Source organism: Caretta caretta, chromosome 1 (assembly GCF_965140235.1).
Source record: "Caretta caretta isolate rCarCar2 chromosome 1, rCarCar1.hap1, whole genome shotgun sequence".
NCBI classification, from domain to species: Eukaryota; Metazoa; Chordata; order Testudines; family Cheloniidae; genus Caretta; species Caretta caretta.
Window position 1 is genome coordinate 221,739,501 of NC_134206.1, and position 27,575 is coordinate 221,767,075.

The window sequence follows — 27,575 nt, forward strand, 5'->3', positions numbered from 1 at the left end:
GACTGTTACTGTAGATTGTGCTGGCTTTTGTGAATTGCATTCTGAGGCACAAGTCTCTCCCCATGCATTGTATAGAGAACTTAGGTGTCTAACACAGGCTTTGTGGATCTCAGTGTTGTTTCTTTGACCTTCCTAGGTGCCTAAAAGTTAGGCCCTGTGACACTCAGGATCACATGCCACATGTAGATCCATCTGGGCCTGGGTTACCAGCCCGAGTGAAAGCCTTACTTGGGTTTTAGCTTGTAGCCTAAAAATGGGGCTTAGGTGCCCAAGTACATTTATGGATCCAGGCCCCACCGACTCTGCTATGAGGGCACAGGCTAAACCTTTTGAGTGCTGATAGTTCTTCACAATCCACCCCTATTGGTGTGCCCAAAAGGACTAATAAGTTCTCCCACAGCACACAGGGAAAGAATCACAGCGGCTCAGCTCGCTGTGGCACATAGAAACATGGGACACGACACCAGAAGTCCAGGTGACTCATGTGGGGGAAGCACAAGTCAGGACCCGATAATTCAGGCAGAGCTTTGCAGTGTGGCTGCTCACATCTAGGCTAGGCTAACCCGGCTGCTGATCATCATGTTAACTCTGCAGTGAAGACATGCCCTTAGTTCCCCATTTTACTCATGGGGATACTGTCTCCTTACCTCAAAGCGGTTGTTGTGAGGCCATTACTACAGTTATGAGGGACGTAGATCTACCTTAGATAGAAATACCAGGTGCAATGTTGAAAGAGTTTACATTTGTTTATTGTTGAGTAAGTTATTTTTATTTGGACTATGATGGTGCTTATTATAATGAATTCTCTAGCAGAAAATTGCTGATCCCATTAGGGAGTACAGTCATTAACTCGGTGAGTCATCAAATGAGAAGAACTGAAATCAAGGCTAGAGCATGCTGTAGCCGGTTTTTGAAAAGGCTGTGCCGGACTGTGATCTCAAACCAGTCCAAACCAGAAGTCCTTGGAGTAAGGTGCAAATCAGGAATAAGTCAATGGGCCAGATACTCTGCCAATGTAAAAAGGCAAAGTTCCTCAAACTCAATGCACCTGCACTCTTTTACACCAGCACAGAGTTTACTTCAGTGGAGTAGCAGCAGGGTAAGTGAGAACAGATTCAGACAAACGGCCACATGCTGAGCTGGTGTGTTTTGGCATAACTCCCCTGAAATCAAAGGGACTATACCAGTTTATATCAGCGGAGGACTTAGTCCATTCTGTGTAACAGTTATTGTGTACACTCATTCTTCACAAGTGTCTAACGCTGGTATTTATGCTAAGGATGAGCTGAACGACAAAATTCAGATTCAGCCCAGGATCAAGCAGGTTTGAACCTGAGTTCTTGGGTTTTAGCTTTTTATAGAGATCTGAATCTGAACTTCACCTGTGTTCAGGTGTGTTTAAACATGGGCCTAATACAAAAGCCTAGATCTAATTCTTCAAATTCAAGATAATCACGCTCAAGGAAATAACCCCTCTTGTAAAATTAACTTGAATGGACCCAATGTCCTGTGTTGGCCTGGATTTTGTCTATTAATGCGCGCGGGGGGGGGGGGTAGGATATCCTCTCAAGTGAAAGGAGGAGCGCTATTTATAATTGCATTTGTGACTGCACCAGTGCCTTGTCCATTAATGCTCAAATCCAAACAATGTAATTGAAATGATAGCTTTTGGAGACACCATCAGATTACTGGAGTCTCTTGGCAGCATTTGTTCCTTCCTTGAAAAGCACAGAAGTTGCATGCTATCAGCCAGAACAGGATGAACCAGCTCTGCTGGAGTGGCTGCCTCTGAATGAAGCAGGCAAACGTCCAGATATCCGTTTCTCTCACATTACTAGATTCTAATAACCCAGGCTGTCTCCTGGCTATAGACTTGTGTGCTCCTAGGAGAATTATTTCTTTGTTCGCAAAGAGTCTGGGCATCAATCCAAATATTACCTTTTCAAATCATTTGGCAAAGGTCAAAGAGTCACTAATGTAATGACTTCCACTCAACCCACATTCACCTTTCAAAAACTCCAGAGGTTACAGGTGACCCTGGGAGCATGTCCCAAAAGTCAGCAGACTCAGACTCCATCAGCCCAGCAGGGGATGCAAACTCTGGCGTCAAGGGCTCTCCACTGCTAATACCTAGTGCCTACAGTTCAGTTGAAAGTATTGGCAACAGGAGGGCCCCACTAATCTCGGTTGTTGAGACGGTGTGTAGAGAGTGACTCTGTGACAGGCAGGACCTACATCCTGAAGGAATTTATTGATCAGAATGAATGCTTTGATTTGCACCTGAAAATGAACTAGGAGCCAGTGACATCTATGGAGAATAGGACTATGCATTCCCCATACCAAGGAAGGGTTATATTGTGGCACATAGCCACAGCACTGAGCTTGGGGAAGAGCAGACACAACTCACCCTAGGGGACAACCAAGGAAAGACTCTCTCCAAAGGCACAGTCCTTTCTCAAATTTCTTTATGCAGCACGGTCTTCAGTCAGCTACATCTTGGCCATCTCCTGCAGCTGCTTCTTCCCTATCCCCTGATGGGCAATTTGTACTCTTAAGGGTGAACATTGCGAGACTTTCTGTGCTTCTCTATATGCCAGTAATGCAACTAAACCTGGCCATCACATGAGGCATGCAAGGTGGGGATGAAGCCTGCTTGCACCGTCCTTCCTATTGCACCCACATAATATGGCCAGTGAATAGTCCCTTGCTGTGCTAGCTAATCCCCTTGTCCAGCCATGCAGTTATCCAGGCTAGAGGTAGCAAAGGACAAGTTCTTCTTTTGATTACACCAATGGTAATCCAGGGAAACCCCAATGAAGTCAGATGAGTTACTCCAGATTTACACTAGGTTAAGCGACAGCACAGTTGGGGCCCTACTCTGCAATTTACACAGGAGCCAAAGAACTAATCCCAAATGATATTGTGACAGGCCGGGTGAGAGACTGATAGTCATACTAAGGCCTTTTAGAGCCCAATTAATGCAAACAACTCCCCTTGAAGTACATTGAACGGCATGTTTACAACAGACAAAGTGATCAGACCCTAAGCCCTGGTCTACACCATAGATTTATGTCGGTGTAACTGCGTCGCTCAGGGGCATGGAAAATCCACACCCCTGAGCAACACAGTTATATAGGCCAAACTCCCAGTGTAGACAGAGCTATAGTGACAGGAGGGCTTCTCCCATCAATATAGCTACCACCTCTTGGGGATTTCTCCTGTCAGCATAGGCGCCGACTCCGTGGGTGCACCGGGGCTAGAGCACCCATTGGAAAAAAATAGTGGCTTTGGGAGAGGGCGGAGTGAGGGCAGGAAGAGGCGGGGTGAGGGCAGGGCCTTGGGGGAGGAGGCAGAGCAGGGGTGGAGTACCCCTGGGGAAAAATAAAAGTCAGCGCCTGTGCCTGTCGGCATTTGTAGTATCTTTACTCAGCGCTGCCGTGGCACAGCTGCACCTGTGTAAGTGCAGACAAGCCCAAAGAGTTTAAATTAAGAGCTTCAAAAGAGGCTCCCATGGCCCAGTTTCTTAAAAGGGCTCCCATGCACTGTACAATTTCTAGTGCAGACAGCTCAGAGCACTTCTCTCTTATAGTGCATTGGGAGGATGCCCTAATTCACTGCAGCTGGCCTCAGCCTGGTTTCCCTCATGGATAGGGCCTGACGGTTCCTGCACTACAAACTTTTGTCTGCTCGGGAGAGAGAAATAACCATCGCCCTGTTGATTTCTGGATACCTCCTCACAGAAACATTCATTGGGACCCAGCTATGGGTTAAAAAAAAATAAATAAAGGACAGTAAGCTAATGTCTTGTGCATGGATTAAACAGGGATTCATCCTATGACCTGGAAGGAAAGGAGAGTGAGAAGCGTCAGTGCTTCTGGACTTCTGGAAAAGCCTTCTGGAATTTAATGGGCATGAAACTAATAGAGGGCTAGAGAAATGTAATGGAGCCTTATAGAATTTAATAGCAAATGAGACTCTCTCTGTAGATTTTAAAACCAGCCCAGCAGAATGTTAAGCACGTATCCCTGCTGTAGAATTCTGTGGCTTGGTTCGATCACTTTTCTTTAGAATGTGTATTCTTTACTAAACTCCACAGGCCTTTCCCGCATGGGATACCTCTGTGCTCAAGGTAACTGCTCAAGATCAGAACACTTTAGATGAGTCTGAGGCTGTCACTCTAGCAATAACCTTGTGAACATAAAGAGTCAGATCCTCAGCTGGCGTAAATTGATGTAGTTTCTCTGGCACCAATGGAGTTACATTGACTTACATCAGCTGAGGATCTGGCCCAAGAAGTGCTATTATAATGAATTCAGAGAACCAGCCTGGATCTGCTATCAGCTATTTCAGGACTCACTTATTTTAGAAGCTATAATGAGGCTTGTATTGATCTCAGCTGCATTAGAACCATGGGTAATCTCATCAAAATATTAAAATGCATTCTCTCCAGCCAGCTAGTGGTGATGTTCCCACAGTACAATGCACTAGGCTGTGACCATGGAGGGGGAAGGAAGCTTATGAAAGCACTTGGGCTTCCAAGAAACATTATGTCATACACAATGAGAGAAACACTCAGTAAGTACCATCAATAAATACTGACCAAGCCTCCTCTCTACTAGTGAGATGTCTTTGTATCATAGCTGGGATGAGAGAGTGAGTCAGAGGGTCAAATGCAGGGGGGATGTAGAGGATGTAAATTACATATTGTGACAAAGCTCTGTCCTTTCCTCCGTGGGTCCCACGTTTCCTGGCAGATTTCGCTAGCCTCAGAGGCTCACGTTGACCCTCCACGTAACCCTTCTCTCTCTAGAGACAAGGGTCACAGTCTACTGAGCCATTTTCATCATAAGCCAGCAAGGGAAGTGAGGAGAAGTTATCCTTCCTTGCACGGTCTCTGTTGTCTCCCAGTCTCAGTGATTAATCAGGGGGCAAAGGTGGGGGGGGGGGAGCCTGGGCCCACCCTCTACTCCGGGCTCCAGCCCAGGGACCCTAATAGTACCAGCTATGGTAGCTGACCTTTTACATGTACAATTCCCTGGGCTACTTCCCCCACAGCAGCTCTCACTGCCTCAAGCTCCACTTCACCCTTACCTCAGGGCCTCCTTCCTTGTGCCTGATATGGTGTGTACTCTTCAGTCTCTCCAACAGCACAACTTCCTCCCACAGCTCCTGACATCCACACCAATCTGACTGACTGGGAGGCTTTTAACTAGTTTCAGGTGTCCCAATCAAGCTAGCATTCTCCCTGCCCTCTGGAAAGTTCCTAATTGGCCCCAGGTGTCTTAATTGACCTGGAGCAGCTGCCATTTCACTTATCCTGGTACCAGGGATTTGTTTAGCCTGGAGCTAATATATCTCCCACTACTTTTCTATAGCCAGCTGGCCTTGCCCTGTCACAATATGGATTAGAGAGAGTAAAAACTGTTGCAATTTAGTGTAATTTACACATCAAGGGGATGGAAAGGTGGATCTGTAGCTGCAAAACTACAAAGGTAAGAAGGAATTCTGCTGACAGTTATATTGGTATAAATCTGGAGTAATTCAGTCGATGTCAGGGATTCCACATTTAGCTGAGAGCAGAATTTGACTGTGTGTCGGGTGGAGGGCAGGCTCTTTTATCTGGCACCTTCTTACATCCTACTGTTGACTGCAACAGCCCTGCCCCTTCTAGTTTTAATTCTTCACCTCCTTGAAGCTTGTGAAGTCCCTTAAACCTGCAAGAAGTGGGTGTAAACTGATATCAGATCAGATCTTCCATCTCCTTTGCACAAGTGTAACTGATTGCACAAAGTACAAGAAAGTGGAGAATCAAGCTCTTAGTCTGTAATTTGCCCCAGTTTACACCCTCATTTTCGTACCTTGCTGTGATTTAAGCTATGTCACGTCTGAATTTGCTCCAAGAGCAAGATAATTTTTGTGGCTCATCTAATCCAGTCTCCTACATGGCAACAGGAATGACTTCATCATCCTTAAACCACCTCTTTAAAGCAATGGTCTGCAACCTTTTTATGTACAAGATCACTTTTTGAATTTAAGTACAACCCAGGATCTACCCCACCCTTTCCATGAGGCCCCACCCCACTCACTCCATCCCCCCTCCCTCCATTGCTTGCTCTCCCCCACCCTCACTCACTTTCACTGTGCTGGAGCAGGGGGTTGGGGTGCGTCAGGGGGTGCGGGCTCTGGACTGGGGCTGAGGGGTTCAGAGTGTGGGAGGGGGCTCCGGGCTGAGACTGGGGCAGGGAGTTGGGGTGCAGGATGTAGTGGGGGTGCAAGCTGTGGGAGGGAGTTTGGGTGCAGGAGGGGGCTCTGGGCTGGGGAAGAGTGTTGGGGTGTGGGGAGGAGGTTTGGGGTACAGGAGTGGGTATGGGATGTTGGCTCTGGGAGGGGGCTCAGGACTGGGGCAGGGAATTGGAGTTGGGGTACGGGAGGGGGTTCAGGGTGTGGGAGGGGGTACTGGGAGCTGGCTCTGGGAAGGGGCTCAGAGCTGGGGGTAGGCGTTTGGGGGGGTGCAGACTTCCGCCAGGCAGCACTTATTTACCTCAGGCGGCTCCCAGTTGGCAGCACAGTGGGGCTAAATAAAGTAGGTTCCCTGCCTGCCCCAGCCCCATGCTACTTCCAGATGCTGCCATCATGCCCCTGCAGCCCCTGGCAGGGGGCAGCACATGGCTCCGCATGCTGCCCCTCTCTGCAGACTCCACCCCCACAACTCCCATGGGCCCACTGGAGATTAAATTTAACAGCTCAGCAGTGAAATCTTGACTGCCTTGAAATCAATGCGAGCTTTTCCAGTGACTTCATTGGGACCCCAGATCCTGGGGTATGGTACATTCCTATCTTTGTCATGCCCCTGGACATAGGTGCTAGAACTAGGGGTGCTGAGGGTGCTGCTGTACCCGCTGCCTTGAAGTGTTTTCCATTATATACAGGGTTTACAGTTTGGTTCAATGGCTATGAGCACCCCTACAATAAAAACTTCCCCTGGATTTAGTTTAGCAGTGACTTTTGAAAAAAAAAAAAAACCTTCAAAAACAGACTCCAATGAGAAACTGCAGAATTGGAATTAATTTGCAAACTGGACACCATCAAATTAGGCCTGAATAAAGACTGGGAGTGGATGGGTCACTACAAAAAGTAATCTCCCCCTGCTGATACTCACACCTTCTTGTCAACTGTTTGAAATGGGCCACTTTGTTTACATTGGCCTCATTAGCACTACACAAGTGATTTCCACCCCTTCTTTTCAACTGTTGAGAATAGCCCACTTCCACCTTAATTGAACTGGCTCTTTAGCACTGACCCTCCCGCCCCACTTAGTAAGGCAACTCCCATCTTTTCATATGCTGTGTATTTATACCTCCCTACTGTATGTTCCACTCCATGCATCTGATGAAGTGGGTTTTAGCCCACGAAAGCTTATGCCCAAATAAATTTGTTAGCCTCTAAGGTGTCACCAGGACACCTTGTTGTTTTTGCTGATACAGACTAACATGGCTACCACTCTGAAACATGATAATTATTGTTTTCCTTAAAGCCCCAGCTCCTGGAGTCAGGTGGATATGGGATGATTTCAGCCTTCATTCTTAAAGAAAAAGTAAGTTTCTAGCCCTTGTGACTGTGGCAAAAGCTTCAAAATGTGACCCCAGTAAAGCCTAAAGGCTCAAAAAGCGGAAGGCCACCTCAAAAAACACCAAATCTATTATTTTTAAATAATCTCATTATTTTTAAGCCAATCTCATGATTTTTCATGAGCCTGACTTATGACTTTTGAACATTTGGGGTTGACAATACTGCGAAAGTAACTTGAAATTGTCAGTCTCACTCCTGTTTAAGGTCAGTTTCTAGTCTATTATTTGCAGTATGGTAACACCCCTAGAGCCCCAGGCAGGTGCAGTATAAACTCATGGGGCCTTCACCTAAATAGGATGTTTTCAAAAGTTGAATGATCTATTCCATGCTTCGTGAACTGCAGAAAGTAAGTAGCCTAAATGATAGAAAGCAATCTAGACTTTTCTACAACTGTTTCAATTGTTGTATTCAAGAATAAGACTATGAACTAAAATTTTAAACCTAACTGGGTGTCCCTTAAGTGACTTGACACAAGATGTCAGAACATGTTACTATTAGAGCTGAGTGGGTCTAATATTTATTTAATTTTCTTTCTTTATATAAGAATTAGATACAGTGCTCCTGTCAGCTAATTTCTAAGTTATTATCTGCAAAAAAAAAAAACCCTAGAGTTTTCAGGTGCCTAAGTAGCCCCTGGAATCACAATTAAAGTTGCTCCCCGCCACACACAATCTGAAATGGTGCCTCTGGCTCCTCTCATTGTCTGCTGGGGGACATGGAGGGGATTGGTGAAGGAGAAGTTGTGTTGGGGGTAGATAGGAGTGTCCGACACACACAGCACTCCAGTGAATTGTTGGCTGGCAGAGTATATAGAATCATAGAATCTCAGGGTAGGAAGGGACCTCAGGAGGTCATCTAGTCCCACCCCCTGCTCAAAGCAGGACCAATCCCCAAGTTTTGCCCCAGACCCCTAAATGGCCCCCACAAGGATTGAACGCACACCCCTGGGTTTAGGAGGCCAATGCTCAAACCACTGAGCTATCCCTCCCCCTGAGTCATCCAGGTGGCAGTCCCAGGCTTGGGAAACTGCTTTCTGTCCATGACAGTGCCAGAATTGAGGGAGCAGAAATGTGGCTTAAAACTATTCTTCCTCTCCACTCTGCTGTACTGTGCATAAACTCAGCCCAGTCCAAGGTTTGGCCCTGTGCCGCTAAGGGTCAGAGTAGAATGGTTAGATTTCAGCCTTTCTTCCATCTCACTTTTCTGTCTTTCTCTCTCTTTCTTGCTCTCTCTCACTTGCACATGTTTTAGTTCTCTAAATTGCTGAGGATGTGTTGGAGAACAGCTGTGTTTATTAGGAGCTAACAGAGCCCAATTTTTTCTCCTTTGCATGCTCTTGTGGTGGCATTGATCTGACCTATATTTCGAGAATATATTGGCATGGCTACGTTTGATGCCTTAAATGTTGTTATTACACCTCTGTAGTTCTAACTGCAGGGCCATTCCCTGACTCAACTGCTACAAAATAAAATCTAGATTCTGAAGCCTGCTTCTTAACCCTGCTGTTGGGGAGTTCAGGCAATCAGTTTCCCCTCACTACCCCTTCATGCATGCTAGGGACCCCTTCCACATTCGTTATCTTCCATATCATGATCATGTCCCCACTGGTGTTTCTTCTTTCTAAACAGTCCTCGTCTCTTCATGCCTGTAATCATTTTCATTTCCCTCTTCTGAGTCCCTTCTATTTCTGCTATGTGCTGACTGAAATGAACACAGTTTTCCAGGAGAGGGCATCCCATTGATTCATAGAACAGGTTGTTTTCTATTAGAGCCTTGCAAATAATGGATTTTTTCAGTTCACTGGTAATTCTGAAAAGTTACCAAAAAGAAATGTTCAGGTCCACACAAAATGTTTGTATTGATTGAGTATTTTTTGTTTGTAATTTTTTTAAAATGTGAAGTAAACATTGAAGCAAAAAGTTGTCGCTGACCAAAGAATTTAAATGTTTCGTTTCAATTTTTTGAATGTGTCCAGTATGGCAAAAAAGACACGAATTCACCAAATGTTTCCATGTTGCCAAATCTCATTCTGTCGCCAAAAGAAGATTTAGCTGACAAATGTCAGCCAGCTCTATTCTCTCTCCCTTACTTAATATGTCCAAATGATTCGCTTCTTTGCCCCCTGCTTGTGAATTAAGCAGAGGTTTAGACTGAGCTGCCCAGTTTTTTCTTGAGTGGTTACAGTTAACTGAGAACTCATCAGTGCATACGAGTAGGTCAGTTTGGTCCTTCCAGTGTACAAGACTTTGCACTTGTCTACACTGACCTTGAGCTGTATGGCACATTCCTTCCCACCTCTATTAATTCAATTGAAAAAAGTCCAATAGCTCCATTGGCGCAGGTTAAAACCCTTGGCTCACTGGCTTGGAGCTGTTTAGATCTGGCTGCTGACTGGATGGAAGGGACTTTGCCTTTGAGGAAACCTCCGACAAGGATCTCATGGCTTGTGATGAAGAGCATGGTGGAAAGGAAAATGGCAGGAGGAGGGAGGAAGGCTAACTATTTTGTGGAGGTTACTTTACCAGAGGATGGAACATCACTAGCTTGTTCTGTTGGGTTCAACAGGCTTAGATTATTCTGTTGGGTCTATCAGGAAGGTTCCTCTTCTCCTCTGCATCTGGTTAGGTGTTTGGAACCATCTCTTTCTGATGTGGAATACCTCTCAGCAAGCTGTGCCTTTGTCCCTTCTAACTGGGCTCTCCATTGGGCTACTTGTGGTGTGTTGGAAACTGGTACAAATGACAAGCCATCTCTTTAACTGTGAGGACCTTCCAGGACTTGTTATAGACAAGGGCACTCTGAGGGAAGACGTGATCTGGGTTGTCCGAGTCAGTCAGCAGAAAGTCTGGATGGATCCAGCTTAAAGCAAGGTGGGGTGAGTTGTCTCTCTGCTTTAGGGAGCAGACTCTTTCCTCTGTCTCTCTGTTTTTGGATTCTTATATATTATCATTCTGACTTCTAAGAAAGAAAGAAAGTAGTCTTACGCTGCAACCATCCAGCAAGAGTATTTATGTCTTTTATCTAACTTCTCTGAGTGTGTACACTGTGAACATAACTCTTGGAACCAGCTGGAAGCCACAGCTGGTGCAGAATGAATTGGCCCATCTGTCAGGCAGCGATAGCCAATGGAGACCTGTTAGCCCAGTTCAACAACTGCACTGGCATTGATTTTGATTTGTAATTCACTATAAGGCATGGGCCTTGGCTGCCTGTGAAGCTTTCTCATTCCCTGCTCCAGGCCTCTCGGGGAGCCTTGGAAATATTTTGAAAAGTTTGAAATAAAATGTGGTTTCAACTTTTTCAAAGTAAAATTTCAGAATTCCTTTTCCACAGGAAATTTTGTCTTTAGTTCTGTTTCAGAACAATTTCTTCTTTTGATTTCAGAATTTCACAGTTTTCAGACAGTTCTAATTTTAACCCTTTGGCTATAGGCCTCTCCTCAGACCCTGTGAGTGGGATACAGCCATTGCAATGAATTGGGATGCTATCGCTCATCTGGCATGTTCAGCGGGCTCATTCTGTCTGCATAGGCTTGGTGCATTCAGAAAAAACATCAGGTAGAAATCCTGACCCTGCTGAAGTCAATGGGAGTTTTGCCACCGATTTTGGTGGGGTAAGATTTCACACCGTGTGTCTTCTACCTTGAGGTTGCTTTTCAGCAGTACATCAGGCATGTTCTGCTGTGATTCAGCAGCATGGCGTGTGGGTATTCTAGCTGGATCTTGCTGGTACATGTGGCAGCAGCCAAGTGTTAAAGACATAATGTTACCACACAAGGAGGATTCCTTGGTTTCAAGTGGTGAGGTCTGTAATGGGCTAATGCTACAGTAAGAAGACTTGTTTATGCACCTTTGGTTCAAGATTTGAAAGGACAGTGGAAGTGATGGTAGAGATGGAGGCATACCAGCCCATTCTCTAAGACAACCATAGTGAAACACAACTTTGCAATAAGAAGACAATGGCATGTGCCAAGAAGCAGAGAGTAATTTAATTACTTCTGTAGATGTCATAAATACAAGGGATGATTTATCCTCGTTCCCTCCTGGGGGTATTGGACAGGAAGGAATTTACCTGAAACCATTGAGAAAGAAGAAATGAAAAGAAAATTACAAAACAAAAGAAGAGAATAGAGACTGCTTCAACTATTATTGATTCTTATTTGTCCTGGGGTAATGCCTAAAGGCCCTATTAAAAATCAAGGCCCATTGTGTTAAGTACTGTGCACACATGTGTTACAAAGTTGATTCTTGCCCCAAAGAGTTTATAATCTAAGTAAGAGACAATGAGCCACATTGTCCCCTGAATTTTGACTGCTTAGGCCAAGGATTAGTTTGGCCTACTGCATTACATAGGAGACTGCATCTCGTGGAAAGGTGTCTTGTAGTGGACTCAGAGAGACCTGCATCAAATGATGCATCACTACACAGGTCCCAGAACTCTCACATAGTGACTCCAATGTGTTTAGGTCAGAGAGCACATAGCACACTGGGGTGCTGTTCCTTGACTGGGGCCTTAGGAATTACTAAATACAAATAATAACACAATTCCAGTGAAGAATCCGTGGCTTCCCCCTAAAGTCCTGTGAAGCTGAAGCTGATCAGCAGCAGGTTCTTCACTGATATCTCTCAAGAAGACATTTCCTTTATGTGTTCAAGCACGTCAAGAAGCTATAGCTCAATCTGTAGGAACATTCATGGAATGTGGAGGGAGGAGCATAGGTTGCAGGATGGAAGAGTTTGAAGGAGGCACCAGGAAGTCAGTTCATGTGCACATAGCATGCTGGCTGCAGTTGCAGCATCTCTGTAAATAGGTCTCTTAATAAAGAGCCCAGTTTAGTTTTAGAAACATGGAGTCTTCTCATGTTGTTACCCAGCATACAGTACATGAAACCCAATCCAACTCCCATTCAGGTCTACAGAAAGGCTCCCACTGAAATCAGTGGGAGTTCGATCAGGCCCTGTATACAGTAGTGGACCTTAAATTGAAAACCTTTTTGGAAAGTCTTTAGAATTTAACAGGGATGTAATCAGTGGGATTCTATAGAAATGTATTGGGTTCTATGAAGTGACAATGACAAAAGAAAGGATGCTAAAAAATTGAAGAGAAGAATGATTTGAGGACTGGAAGACATCCCATAGAGAGAGACTTAAGTCTCTCAGTCTCTTTAGTTTATCAAAGGCTAAGAGATGGCTTGATCACAATCTATCCCCTGGTCTACACTAGGACTTTAGGTCGAATTTAGCAGCGTTAAATCGATGTAAACCTGCACCCGTCCACACAAAGAAGCCCTTTATTTCGACTTAAAGGGCTCTTAAAATCGATTTCCTTACTCCACCCCTGACAAGTGGATTAGCGCTTAAATCGACCTTGCCGGCTCGAATTTGGGGTACTGTGGACACAATTCGATGGTATTGGCCTCTGGGAGCTATCCCAGAGTGCTCCATTGTGACCGCTCTGGACAGCACTCTCAACTCAGATGCACTGGCCAGGTAGACAGGAAAAGAACCGCGAACGTTTAAATCTCATTTCCTGTTTGGCCAGCGTGGCAAGCTGCAGGTGACCATGCAGAGCTCATCAGCACAGGTGACCATGATGGAGTCCCAGAATCGCAAAAGAGCTCCAGCATATACCGAACGGGAGGTACGGGATCTGATCGCTGTTTGGGGAGAGGAATCCGTGCTATCAGAGCTCCGTTCCAGTTTTCGAAATGCCAAAACCTTTGTCAAAATCTCCCAGGGCATGAAGGACAGAGGCCATAACAGGGACCCGAAGCAGTGCCGCGTGAAACTGAAGGAGCTGAGGCAAGCCTACCAGAAAACCAGAGAGGCGAACGGCCGCTCCGGGTCAGAGCCCCAAACATGCCGCTTCTATGATGAGCTGCATGCCATTTTAGGGGGTTCAGCCACCACTACCCCAGCCGTGTTGTTTGACTCCTTCAATGGAGATGGAGGCAATACGGAAGCAGGTTTTGGGGACGAAGAAGATGATAGCTCACAGCAAGCAAGCGGAGAAACCGGTTTTCCTGACAACCAGGAACTGTTTCTCACCCTGGACCTGGAGCCAGTACCCCCCGAACCCACCCAAGGTTGCCTCCTGGACCCAGCAGGAGGAGAAGGGACCTCTGGTGAGTGTACCTTTTAAAATACTATACATGGTTTAAAAGCAAGCATGTGAAAGGATTACTTTGCCCTGGCATTTGCGGTTCTCCTAGATGTAGTCCTAAAGCCTTTGCAAAAGGTTTCTGGGGAGGGCAGCCTTATTGCGTCCTTCATGGTAGGACACTTTACCACTCCAGGCCAGTAACACGTACTCGGGAATCATTGTAGAACAAAGCATTGCAGTGTATGTTTGCTGGCATTCAAACAACATCCGTTCTTTATCTCTCTGTGTTATCCTCAGGAGAGTGAGATATAATTCATGGTCACCTGGTTGAAATAGAGTGCTTTTCTTCAGGGGACACTCAGAGGAGCCCATTCCTGCTGGGCTGTTTGCCTGTGGCTAAACAGAAATGTTCCTCCGCGGTTAGCCACAGGGAGGGGGGAAGGTTGAGGGGGTAGCCACGTGGTGGGGGGAGGCAAAATGCGACCTTGTAACGAAAGCACATGTGCTATGTATGTAATGTTAACAGCAAGGATTACCCTGAAAGAGTGTAGCCACTGTTTTATAAAATGTGTCTTTTTAAATACTGCTGTCCCTTTTTTTTCTCCACCAGCTGCATGTGTTTCAATGATCACAGGATCTTCTCCTTCCCAGAGGCTAGTGAAGCTTAGAAAGAAAAAAAAACGCACTCGCGATGAAATGTTCTCCGAGCTCATGCTGTCCTCCCACACCGACAGAGCACAGACGAATGCATGGAGGCAAATAATGTCAGAGTGCAGAAAAGCACAAAATGACCGGGAGGAGAGGTGGCGAGCTGAAGAGAGTAAGTGGCAGGCTGAAGAGAGTAAGTGGCGGGCTGAAGAGAGGGCTGAAGCTCAAATGTGGCGGCGGCGTGATGAGAGGAGGCAGGATTCAATGCTGAGGCTGCTGCAGGACCAAACCAGTATGCTCCAGTGTATGGTTGAGCTGCAGCAAAGGCAGCTGGAGCACAGACTGCCACTGCAGCCCCTCTGTAACCAACCGCCCTCCTCCCCAAGTTCCATAGCCTCCACACCCAGACGCCCAAGAACGCGGTGGGGGGGCCTCCGGCCAACCAGCCTCTCCACCACAGAGGATTGCCCAAAAAAAAAGAAGGCTGTCATTCAATAAATTTTAAAGTTGTAAACTTTTAAAGTGCTGTGCTTAAAGTGCTGTGTGGCATTTTCCTTCCCTCCTCCACCACCCCTCCTGGGCTACCTTGGTAGTCATCCCCCTATTTGTGTGATGAATGAATAAAGAATGCATGAATGTGAAGCAACAATGACTTTATTGCCTCTGCAAGCGGTGATTGAAGGGAGGAGGGGCGGGTGGTTAGTTTACAGGGAAGTAGAGTGAACCAAGGGGCGGGGGGTTTCATCAAGGAGAAACAAACAGAACTTTCACACCGTAGCCTGGCCAGTCATGAAACTGATTTTCAAAGCTTCTCTGATGCGTACCGCGCCCTCCTGTGCTCTTCTAACCGCCCTGGTGTCTGGCTGCGCGTAACCAGCAGCCAGGCGATTTGCCTCAACCTCCCACCCTGCCATAAACGTCTCCCCCTTACTCTCACAGATATTGTGGAGCACACAGCAAGCAGTAATAACAGTGGGAATATTGGTTTCACTGAGGTCTAAGCGAGTCAGTAAACTGCGCCAGCGCGCCTTTAAACGTCCAAATGCACATTCTACCACCATTCTGCACTTGCTCAGCCTGTAGTTGAACAGCTCCTGACTACTGTCCAGGCTGCCTGTGTACGGCTTCATGAGCCATGGCATTAAGGGGTAGGCTGGGTCCCCAAGGATACGTATAGGCATTTCAACATCCCCAACAGTTATTTTCTGGTCTGGGAATAAAGTCCCTTCCTGCAGCTTTTGAAACAGACCAGAGTTCCTGAAGATGCGAGCGTCATGTACCTTTCCCAGCCATCCCACGTTGATGTTGGTGAAACGTCCCTTGTGATCCACCAGAGCTTGCAGCACTATCGAAAAGTACCCCTTGCGGTTTATGTACTCGGCGGCTTGGTGCTCCGGTGCCAAGATAGGGATATGGGTTCCGTCTATGGCCCCACCACAGTTAGGGAATCCCATTGCAGCAAAGCCATCCACTATGACCTGCACATTTCCCAGGGTCACTACCCTTGATATCAGCAGATCTTTGATTGCGTGGGCTACTTGCATCACAGCAGCCCCCACAGTAGATTTGCCCACTCCAAATTGATTCCCAACTGACCGGTAGCTGTCTGGCATTGCAAGCTTCCACAGGGCTATCGCCACTCGCTTCTCAACTGTGAGGGCTGCTCTCATCTTGGTATTCATGCGCCTCAGGGCCGGGGAAAGCAAGTCACAAAGTTCCATGAAAGTGCCCGTACGCATGCGAAAGTTTCGCAGCCACTGGGAATCGTCCCAGACCTGCAACACTATGCGGTCCCACTAGTCTGTGCTTGTTTCCCGAGCCCAGAATCGGCGTTCCACAGCATGAACCTGCCCCATTAGCACCATGATGCATGCATTGGCAGGGCCCATGCTTTCAGAGAAATCTGTGTCCATGTCCTGATCACTCACGTGACCGCGCTGACGTCGCCTCCTCGCCCGGTATTGCTTTGCCAGGTTCTGGTGCTGCATATACTGCTGGATAATGCGTGTGGTGTTTAATGTGCTCCTAATTGCCAAAGTGAGCTGAGCGGCCTCCATGCTTGCCTTGGTATGGCATCCACACAGAAAAAAGGCGCGGAACGATTGTCTGCCGTTGCTCTGACGGAGGGAGGGGCGACTGATGACACGGCTTACAGGGTTGGCTTCAGGGAGCTAAAATCAACAAAGAGGGTGTCTTTACATCAAGGAGTATTTCAGGCAGGACTTCACGGAGGATTCCAATAAGAAATGGTGCACCTAAGTTATTGTTCTTATTGGAACAAGGAGGTTAGCCTGGCCTCTGATTGATACATGGCTAGATTTACCTCGCTGCATCTTCTCTGTGAGTGACTGCAGTGTGATCTAGAGGAATGAGTCCCCTAGACAGGGGAGGAGGCAAATGAGTACAAAACAAATCTGGTCTATTTCTTGTTTTGATCCACTCCATCTATCTTTTACATCTTTGGCTGGCAGCAGACGGTGCAGAAGGACTGCATGCCATCCACATCTCATGGCTGCTCGGCAGAAGATGGTACAGTACGACTGCTAGCCATCCTCATCTCTTGCCTGCCTGGCAGAAGATGGTACAATATGACTGCTAGCAATCCTCATCTCTTTCCTGCCCGGCAGAAGATGGTACAGTACGACTGCTAGCAATCCATATCGCCTGCCTGCTCACCATAAGACGGTTCAATAGGACTGACTGCAGGACTAAAGAGAATGACCTGGTCAAGTCACTCCAAATTTAGTCCCTGCGCCCATGTCTGCCCAGGCGCTCCCAGCCGACGTGGCCAGGAGCACCTTGGACACGACGAGGACGACTACCAGTCATACTGCACCGTCTGCTGCCAGAAGGCAATGGGTTGCTGCTACTGTGTAGCAAAGCCGTATCGCGTCTGCCAGCACCCAGGAGACATAGGGTGACGGTTACCTGAGCGGGCTCCATGCTTGCCGTGGTATGGCGTCTGCACAGGTAACTCAGGAAAAAAGGCGCAAAACGATTGTCTGCCCTTGCTTTCACGGAGGGAGGGAGGGAACGGGGGCCTGACGATACGTACCCAGAACCACCCGCGACAATGTTTTAGTCCCATCAGAGTGCTCCATTGTGACTGCTCTGGACAGCACTCTCAGATGCCCGATTGTTTGCTGTTGCTCTGACGCAGGGAGGGGCGACTGAGGACATGGCTTACAGGGTTGGCTTCAGGGAGCTAAAATCAACAAAGGGGGTGTCTTTACATCAAGGAGTATTTCAGGCAGGACTTCACGGAGGGTTCCAATAAGAAATGGTGCACCTAAGTTATCGTTCTTATTGGAACAAGAAGGTTAGCCTGGCCTCTGATTGATACATGGCTAGATTTACCTCGCTGTACCTTCTCTGTGAGTGACTGCAGTGTGACCTAGAAGAATGAATCCCCTAGACTGGGGAGGAGGGGAAGCAAATGAATACAGAACAAATCTGGTCTATTTCTTGTTTTGATCCACTCCATCTATCTTTTACATCTTTGGCTGGCAGCAGACGGTGCAGAAGGACTGCATGCCATCCACATCTCATGGCTGCTCGGCAGAAGATGGTACAGTACGACTGCTAGCCATCCTCATCTCTTGCCTGCCTGGCAGAAGATGGTACAGTATGACTGCTAGCAATCCGTATCGCCTGCCTGCTCACCATAAGACGGTTCAATAGGACTGACTGCAGGACTAAAGAGAGTGACCTGGTCAAGTCACTCTAAATTAAGTCCCTGCGCCCATGTCTGTCCAGGCGCTCCCAGCTGACGTGGCCAGGAGCACCTCGGACATGACGATGACGGCTACCAGTCGTACTGTACCGTCTGCTGCCACAAGGCAAGGGGTTGCTGCTACTGTGTAGCAAAGCCGTACCACGTCTGCCAGCACCCAGGAGACATAGGGTGACGGTTACCTGAGTGGGCTCCATGCTTGCCGTGGTATGGCGTCTGCACAGGAAAAAAGGTGCAAAACGATTGTCTGCCCTTGCTTTCACGGAGGGAGGGAGGGAAGGGGGGCCTGACGATATGTACCCAGAACCACCCGCGACAATGTTTTAGCCCCATCAGGCATTGGGATCTCAACCCAGAATTCCAATGGGCAGCGGAGACTGCGGGAACTGTGGGATAGCCACCCACAGTGCAACGCTCCGGAAGTCGACTCTAGCCTCGGTACTGTGGAAGCGCTCCACCGAGTTAATGCACTTAGAGCATTTTCTGTGGGGACACACACACTCGAATATATAAAACCGATTTCTAAAAAACCGACTTCTATAAATTCGACCTTATTCCGTAGTGTAGACATACCCTATAAGTACTTACACAAGGAGCAGATAGATATCTGATACTAAAGGGCTCTTTAATTTAGCTGGCAAAGGCATAACAAGATCCAATGGCTAGAATTTGAAGCTAGGCAACTTCAGTTAGCCCCACGCTTTTAGCAGTCTTTCTCAAGAGATGCTTTAGCTCAAACAGAAGTTAATGAGGTGGATGCAGGTATCAAAGGGTGAAATTCTATGCTATGGTACATGTTATAAATGAGGTCAGATTAAATAACCAGAATGGTCCATTCTGGCCTTAACATCTAGAAATCTATGAAAAAATACTCAACTTATTCTACAGAAAACGAGAGCGTTTCTATAGCGTGTGGGTAGGTGGGTAGGTTTTTTGTTTTTTGTTTTAACTGTACAATAGAACTCTATGGCAGGGAAACAAATCCATGTTAAAAACTACAGGACGGTTCAAAATCTATAGAAATGTTGTCATTTTCTACTTAGTTCTATAACTATGGCCCTGATCCTGCCAACATTTAAGCACATGCTTCTTTGATGATTAAGGTGGAGCACTATGGATAGATGAGGCAGGAAGTGGGAAGAGAACAGAATATATGAAAGTTGAGGTCTGCTGTAGAAGAAGAGTGTCCTAAAGGTTGGACAGCTGGTTCTAGTTTCTTCTTGTGGCGGAGATGAAACTCTTGAAAACCGTGATGGATTTTTTTTTCAACAAAAACAATTTTCCATTCAGTTTCACTTAACATAAAATTTGAATGTTATTTCTTAGGGCTTGTCTTCACTATGGGGGTAAATTAGCCTAAGTTATGCTACTCCAGCAATGTCAATAACATAGCTGGAGTCGACATAACTTAGGTCGACTTACCCCGGTGTCTTCACTTTGCTGTGTTGATGGGAGATGCTCTCCAGTTGACTTCCCTTACTCTTCTCGGAGACCTGGAGTACCGGGGTCGACCGGAGAGCGCTCTGCCGTCGATTTAGCGGGTCTTCACTAGACCCGCTAAATCAATCCCTGCTGCATTGATTGCAGCACCGTCGATCTCCCCATAGTGAAGACCAGCCCTAAATAGCCAATTATCATTGTTAATAAAAATCCCAGTGAATTATTTTTATTATAAATGTTAATAGCAAAATAACATTACCAGCAATGTTTTAGTTTTCTGTTAATTATTACACTATCATAAATATGTACAGTTTGCTTATAAGACAAACACATTCTTTCTGAAAGATACCCTATAGTTCATCCACAAGTTGATGGGCTGAATGCAGGGATTACTAGCTTGAAGTTCTACATCCTCTGTTCTGAAGGAGGCCAGAGTAGGTGATCATAATGGTCCCTTCTGGCCTTAACCTTTATGAAACAGAGAGTTGCCTTCCTACCTCGTGGGGTTTACAATCTAAATTAGACAGCACTTGGGACAATAAGGTCCTAGTCCATAACTCCTAGGCACTACCTAAGTATGAATAAATAATAATAATAGCACATCCAAGGAGGATGAACAAAGCTGGGACCGGACTGTTTGGGAAAGATGTGTGTTAGACTTGGTCTACATTTAAAACTTATACCAGAGTAGATATGTTGGTTAGGGGTATGTGTGTGTGTATATGTATATATATAATTTTAACTAACATAGCTATGCCGCTATAAGCCCGGTTGTAGATTCACTTATACCTGCATAAAAGTGACATTGCTTGTATTGCTTATGTCTTTCGGGGAAGTGGTGAAATCTATGCCAGAGGAAGCACTCTTTCGCCAGTATAAACTGTGTCTATTGTAGGAGAGTCAGCTATACTGCCAGTCTGGTGTAGCTATGCCCTGAAAACTTTTCTGCAGTAGCCAAGTCCTAATTACAGTGGAAGAACAGGAGACATATGCTTTGTTAAATGGAATTCCACACAGTGCCACTAGAGAGAGCCTAAACAGCTGCCAGGCTGTTTGAAACAGCTGCTCTGTTTAACTCCTATTGAAATAAATAAAGAGGGCGTGTGGGGGAAGGGAGGGGTGCAAGTATGAATACATCTCAAAACCTTTTCCTCTTACCATAAGTCTAATCAATAGTGTCTTGTATACATGCTTTCAAATGTACATATAAAGGAAACAGATATACAAATTAAAATAAACCAAGCTGAAGAACATTTTGTAAGTAACAATTGCAGCTTTCTTGGTAAAATCAGGAGTCTGTTTTGAGATATGCTCTGTGAAACACACAATTTGTGTCACAACTTCATGTGTAAGTAGCTTCACTGTGTTGCAATGCAATATCAGCTGGATGTGACATCGCAGTGGAGTTTTACTCCCAGTGCCAATTGTTCACTTTTTAAGGGTATTTTTAAAGGCCTGTAAACATTTAAAGTTTATATTGTGGCTGGTGAGCTGCAGGACATATCTGAATGTGTATATGGAGCGATCCATGCACATGGGAGCCCCTGAGGCTGTCTCGCTGAGGGAGAACATGGCAAACTAGGGGTGCGATGCCCTTAAATGCGGCCCAGTATGCCCTCCTGTCAAGGTTCCTCCCCAACTCTGAACTCTAGTGTACAGATGTGGGGACCTGCATGAAAACCTCCTAAGCTTACTTTTACCAGCTTAGGTTAAAACTTCCCCAAGGTACAAATTAATTTTATCTTTTGTCCTTGGAATAACCACTGCCACCACCAAACTCCACACCAAAACCCCAGCAAAAAGTGCAGGGATCAGGAAGGCTCCAGCACATGGGTCACGGCAAGGACAGGGTGAGGGGCTGAGAGAAGTGAAGGAAAAGCAGCTGTGAACTGTAGCCCATGCTGAGCAGAGGAACTATTTTATTTGGACATTTTGCTTAGTTTTCGGTTAATCAATAAATTGTGCCCTGAGACCAGACCTGAAATAGACTCTTATGTGGCATTGGTCTTTCCTGAGCTGGTGAGGGAGCATGGCTGTGTAGAGACTGGCATTGTGAGTGGCCCTTTCTTGGGTCACACGTGATGGGGGAAAGAGATCAGGACACAAAGGCCAGGGCAAATCTGTTTAAAAAAATTGGCAGAATCCTTCAATGTTGGGGACAGGCAGCGGCCACCCTGATGGCAATCACATGGCCCTTGTCAAGAACGTATGTCAGAGGGCACAGAATCTGTGAACTAAAGCTTACAGTGCATCTATGTGCCTGGGACATAAGAAACTACGTCAGTTCCTCTCCTGCCACGATGGCATCACACTACTTTACGTTGTAAACTTAGTTTGTTAGCTCAGTCACATGTGTACATGTATGCAGCTGTCTGTCTGTGCATCTGATACTGCATGTCTCTGTGCATGTGTCTGTCTTTGTCTGCCTGGGTGTTTTGTGCTTGTTCTGTTAGCATGTATATCTGTATGTCATCATAGTCCTCTGTGCATGAAAGCGTGTGTGTGTGTATGCATGCCAGTGGGTATACATGTCACTCGCTTCTGTTACTGTTTGTATATATGTCTCTGACAGCACATGTGTGTAACTGTGTGCATGTGAGACTATACTCTGTGTCACTACTCTAGTGTGTGTGTGGGAGGCATGTGTATCTGTCTTTATAGGTATGTATATGTCACTTTGTGTGCTAACACATGTCTGTGTATGTGTCATTGTACTATATTTCTCTCAGTATGTGCATGCATGTTTACAGACCTCCCAATGGTCCCAGGTTTCGTGGGACTGTCCCACTTTGACCCACAATCCCTCCTGTCTCAGTTGAAGCCTCTCCTGTCCCGCGGGGCATTTTGGCCTGCTCCTCCGTCTCCCTTGCAGCCCATCCCCTCCTTGTTCTCCCATTTTTTCCTCATTCCCAACCCAGCCCCACACAGGCCTTTCCAACCCTTCCTCTCTCTAAGTCCAGCATGCGCTCAGATTGTTCCAGCCGAGTCTAGCCAGTCCTGTGGGACAGGAGCTGCCGCTGCAGGGTGAGTGCTGGGTGGGCTCGCTCTGCAACCCCCACCCTGGGTATCTGTTATATTAATTTATGGGTCAGGGGTGTTAACATAACCCAGTCACCGGCCAACATTAAACAGTGTTAAACAAGGTTCAGCGTTTGATATACAGAGACCTCCACCTGCTTAGTACCATGACAAACACACCATTAAACATCATTTTCACCTTTTATTAAAGATAAAGAAAAGAAGGAAGAACAGTTAAAACTATTTGAAATACAAGATATTAAGTATGTCTTTCATTTTAATAACATCCCTTGTTCCCTTTCCTTTTAGCCGGGGAGAGTTTTTAGAAGGAACCCCCCCCTTGTTTGGCAGTGTCTTAGAGGGCAATAATGTCCTTTCAAAGAAAAGAAAAGTTAGATGGGATTGGATGGAGTTGTTGTTAAAGTCTTATCTTGTTTCATCTAGGTGGTGTTTGGGATTCAGCTAGAGCGGTAGAAGTGGTGATGTCATCTGGATCCCTCTCTCTGGCCTGGTCTGGTCAGGGCATGTCTCTGGATCATGGTGATAAAGGCCTGGGGTCCCAGGAGTCTGTGGGTATAAGAGCTATGATGGTGATGTGCATTCCAGTAGCCATTTTTTCTCCCAAAACTCTTTCTTTCAGGACCCACAAAGGGAATAATCCCCTCATTATTTTGTCTGCCAGTTAGGTCTAATATCTAAGCAGGGGTGCTGGAACAGGAGGTGGGGGCAGGGGGCTATGGCCCCATCACTTTTTACTGGCTATAAGGGCAAGTGATGGGTGGAGAGGAGTGAGATGGGGCGTGACCTTGGGGGGAAGGTCTGGTGTGAGGGTGGGGTCTCGGGGGAAGTGGCAGTATCAGGAGGGACCATAGTTCATGAACCGGTGCCCCCGCACACACTTTTAGGGAGCTTCCAGCGCTCCTGTATCTGACACACCAATTTGGTTCATTAATTTCCAGTCTTGTGGTTTTTTGTTTACCAAGCATGACCTTAACACAGTCCTTGAGTTATATCAATAGGCCTTTTTGTTTGGACTAATTTAGCCTGTCTCCTCTTCGTACTTTTTCCTGACAACATTTATTATTATAGCTTATTGTGACGTCTCATGAACTTTCATGTACTCTTTACAGTTGACCTCATAATTAGGTTAAATTTGTAGGCCCAGTGATGAAACCACCTCCCTTCCCTTAGAGCAGGAACTATCCCACTTCGACCACTGGAAATGTTGGGAGGTATGTGTTTGTACATAGGGTGATTGGTGTTTTGAAACAGGAATATATTCCTTAATGGCATGGGGAAGAAGTGGGAGGAGACTTGGTAGCTAGGAGATCAGGTTGAGGGTTGTAAGATGTGGTGGTTTGAGGTGTGGTGTATTAAAAACTGCATTACCATTACAAGCTATTATTTCAACTTGTAAGTTCTTGCAGGATAGGGGGCTCTGTAGAGAAGCATGTGATCTGGGTCTTCAGCAGTCACTTTGAAAAGAGCCAGTCTAGAGCAAGCTGGGGTGAGTTGTGTCTCTTTGCCTTAGGGAGCAGCTTGCTTTGTCTCTCTGTTTTTGGTACTTGTTGTGTTAGGGTTCTGGCTTCTAAGAAATAAAATAGTGTTACATTGCAACCTTCTAGCAAGACTATTTGATGGGCTTTTTATCTAACTTCGCTGCACGTATTCTGTGAACATAACATGAAGAAACTTGTCCTGGAGATTGTGTGAGAGGTTTGGCAGAATTTTTTGGGTGGAATGGCTACCTGCCTTTGTGGCCAGGTGAGCTGGCAGGAAAGCTGGCAGGCTGGTTTCCGAACCTGCATATCAGGCTGCCTTCCACCGGAATCCTGCCTGGTTACCATTGGAATTTGGTCAAAATCGTCATGTTCCATTGGAATATTCAGATGTCTACAAATCAGCATTTTCCGACAAAAGTTCTATCAAAAAACTTCTGACTCACTCAAGTCATTATCCTCACAATGCTCCTGTGAGGTAGGGAAATACTGTTATCCCCATTTTACATCTGAGGAGTTGAGGCAAAGTGACCAAAGGCCAGATTTTTAAAGGTGTTTATGTGCCTGACTCCCACTGAAGTCACTTCACCTCTTTGTGCCTTGATCTCCCCATCTATACAGTGGGGACAATGATGCTTACCTCCTTTGTAAAGCCCTTTGTGTTCTAATGAAGAAAAGAGCTCTGTAATATTATTATTTATCATTACTCACAGAGGTAATCATCTTGGCCTAAATGGGGTACTTGTACAAGTGAGGCTTACTAACCTAATGAAGGGTTGCAGGCTTAGACCTTAATTCCCATATTATGAGAACAAGGATACTGGTTAAAATTAACACCTAGTAAATGTAAAAAACAGTTAAGGGAAATATTTTTCTAGGTAGCAAATAGTCGATCTGTGGAACACATTGCTGGAGGAAGATATCAAGAAAAATGCAGCAGCAGGATTTGGAAGAATGTTAGATAATGTTATGGTAGCGGTAACTGTAACAACCCTTACTCACATGGATAAGGCTTACTCCCATGAATAGTACCACAGAAATTGATTACTTACTCATGTAAATTAAAGGTTGTAGCATCAGGGTCAAAGAAAATATGAGTCATCACATCTATTATTAACCTGCAAGAAACATTCCTTTAGGTCCAGGGGCATTATGAGGAATTTTTGCCTGCACCTGCAACATTTGACACTGACTGCTATCAGAGTCAAGGAAACAAACTTGGTTGATGATAACTGTGCATCTTACTTTTCTATATATTTTTCTGCTATATTTCCAGAAGGGCTGATTCCTTCCAGACTAATCAGTATTTTTCAAGAGTTGCCTGGGACTCATTTTGGAATTGGGATCTCCTGGCTTTGCCCCATCTCTGGGGCCAAATTTTCCCCTCTGTTACAAGCATCTTTTAACTTCAGTGGGGTTGCCAAGAGATAATTCAGCCTATGCATTTTATGTTGTAATTTATATCTATACAACCCCATTTGATTTCAAAGGAGTTGCCGAGTTATAAGAGAATTTGGTGCATAACTGACTTCTGTCATCTTTCACCTTTTCCTTCCTTTCTTTGTGGAGTTCACTGTCCAAGGAACTGGGCCAGTAAATTCAGTAAGAATACAGTAATCCAATAAAGTTCGTGCTGTTGCATTGCAGAGAACCAGTGTTAGGGGATCCCACAGCCTGGAGCACCCCAGATGCTGGGCCCAGCTTCTGCTGAGTCTACCCCCTGGTGAATATTGTATTATAGAAAGAAAAGTGTGTTAAGTGCTTAAGTAAACAAAACTTATACACAGAACAGATGTTTGTAAAACAGCTGCCAAAAAGAAAAGCAGTCTCCTCGGATTGCATTTTGCAGCTACCTTAGGAGAAGATTAACCACAGGAAACTGCTAATTATTCAATGGCTTTTACAGGGAGATGTTGGATTTCAGCTAAGGTGCCACAAGGACTCCTCGTTGTTTTTGCTGATACAGACTAACTCGGCTACTACTCGGAAAAGTATTTTTTGGCCACCAGAGGGCTCCCGTATTGTTTCCCAAGCATGACTGATAGTGAGAAATATGAATAAATAATAGAATTGGAATATAAGGGATATACAATTAAACAAAAGCCTGGTTCTTACCGAAGTATATTTGCATGCAAAATTAGACTTGATATGATGTATATTTTGCTCTGTTGCCAAAAGTAAAGGGGAGTGGGAATCAAGAATTTGGATCCTGCATTGCTCTGTAAAAGGGCATCTATTAAAATTATCTTTATATGTGATCTTTTATTGTATGTCAGGGTGGGTTGTGTATTTGTCTTTAGGTACTTACCTTCTTTCCATATGAGCATTGGACTTGTGGGTGGTTTTTATTCTTCAGTTCCAGTGACATTTTGTTGTTTTATCTGTGCTCTGTTATTTGTATGTATTTGCCATTCTCCATTATCTGATCCCTTAAATAAATCACTGCAGCTATTTTATTAAACTATTTTTAGCAACCTAACAGAGTGCAATTCAAAATATATTTTCATTTGACTCCTGTGTTACAGCCCAATCCTGCAAACTCCTATTAATAAGTACACAAGAATAATGCTTTGCACCAACAGAGTATCTTTAATCCAAGTTTCTCAGAGCACTTCAAAAAGATGGGTAAGAATCTTTCCTCCTGTTTTACAGATGGCTAAACTGAAGCACAGAATGGTTTTAGACCCGTGGTCACATTCAGCAGTGCCTTACATTATGGGGAGCCCCATTAAAGTCCACAAGATGCTGGGTGGAATAACAGGCTACTAAGGTTAAGTGAGAGCATCAGAAGATGGCCCTGGGTGACTAGCCCAAGGTCACACAGTGCAGTCTCTAGTAGGGCTGGGACTAGAACTCAGGCTGTCTGATTCCCAACTTCATGCTATTGTGTTGCCTCCACATTGAACTTGTATTGAGTTTATCAGGACTAGTTGCATGAGTGTGGGTTTGTAGGCTCATACCCATATGTGGTACTCTATTTACCCTGGGCTAGACTGGGTCCTGATGGCACAGCCCGTACTAAGGGTAGGGGTAGGGGTCACATTGCTGTGCCATCCCAGGGAAGGGACTTTGCCTCAGGAAGCCACGCTTCTCTCCCTGATCTCCCCTTGCTCCAGGGGGCAGTAATTTCCTGCTGACCTACCCCAGCAGTAAATGACTACTCCCAGTGTGACTGCTCAGCTCCACTGGCTCATTTGTCAGGAAAGTGGAGCCAAGGTTCTGCCCATTCCCTGCTTCTTTCAGTCCAGTTCCCACCCCATTTGCTCAGGACGGGGAAGTAATCAGGCACATAACACCTTTTAGCTCACTGTGCCTGCGTAGGGGAATAGGATGGGTTCTTGCACAGTGGGTAAAACTTAGGCCGTGGCAGAGACATCTAGGTGCTCTGTCCTGCAGGGTGCTGAACACTCAGTGGGAAACGAGGCTGTCGTGCACTTCACAAGAGATGCTCAAAAACGTACAGGGCTGGGCCTCTAGATGTTTGAGAGTTCAAAGGGTGGGAGGAG

General features: G+C 45.8%; 1 long non-coding RNA gene across 7 annotated transcripts in view; it reads left to right on the forward strand.

The window, feature by feature from the left end:
* The window catches only part of LOC125623827 (uncharacterized), a 58,378-nt gene extending 31,843 nt beyond the window's left edge, over positions 1–26,535 (forward strand). Inside the window, exons 4-6 of one of the 7 annotated variants that reach the window (XR_012665375.1) lie at positions 7,535–7,594; positions 23,015–24,077; positions 25,976–26,535. This is a non-coding gene — a long non-coding RNA (uncharacterized LOC125623827). Of the gene's footprint in view, positions 1–7,534; positions 9,568–14,341; positions 14,902–23,014; positions 24,078–25,975 lie in introns of those variants that run through there. The other 6 variants (XR_012665374.1, XR_007353143.2, XR_012665376.1 and 3 more) reach the window with 6 other exon arrangements.
* Positions 26,536–27,575: the final 1,040 nt, after the last annotated feature.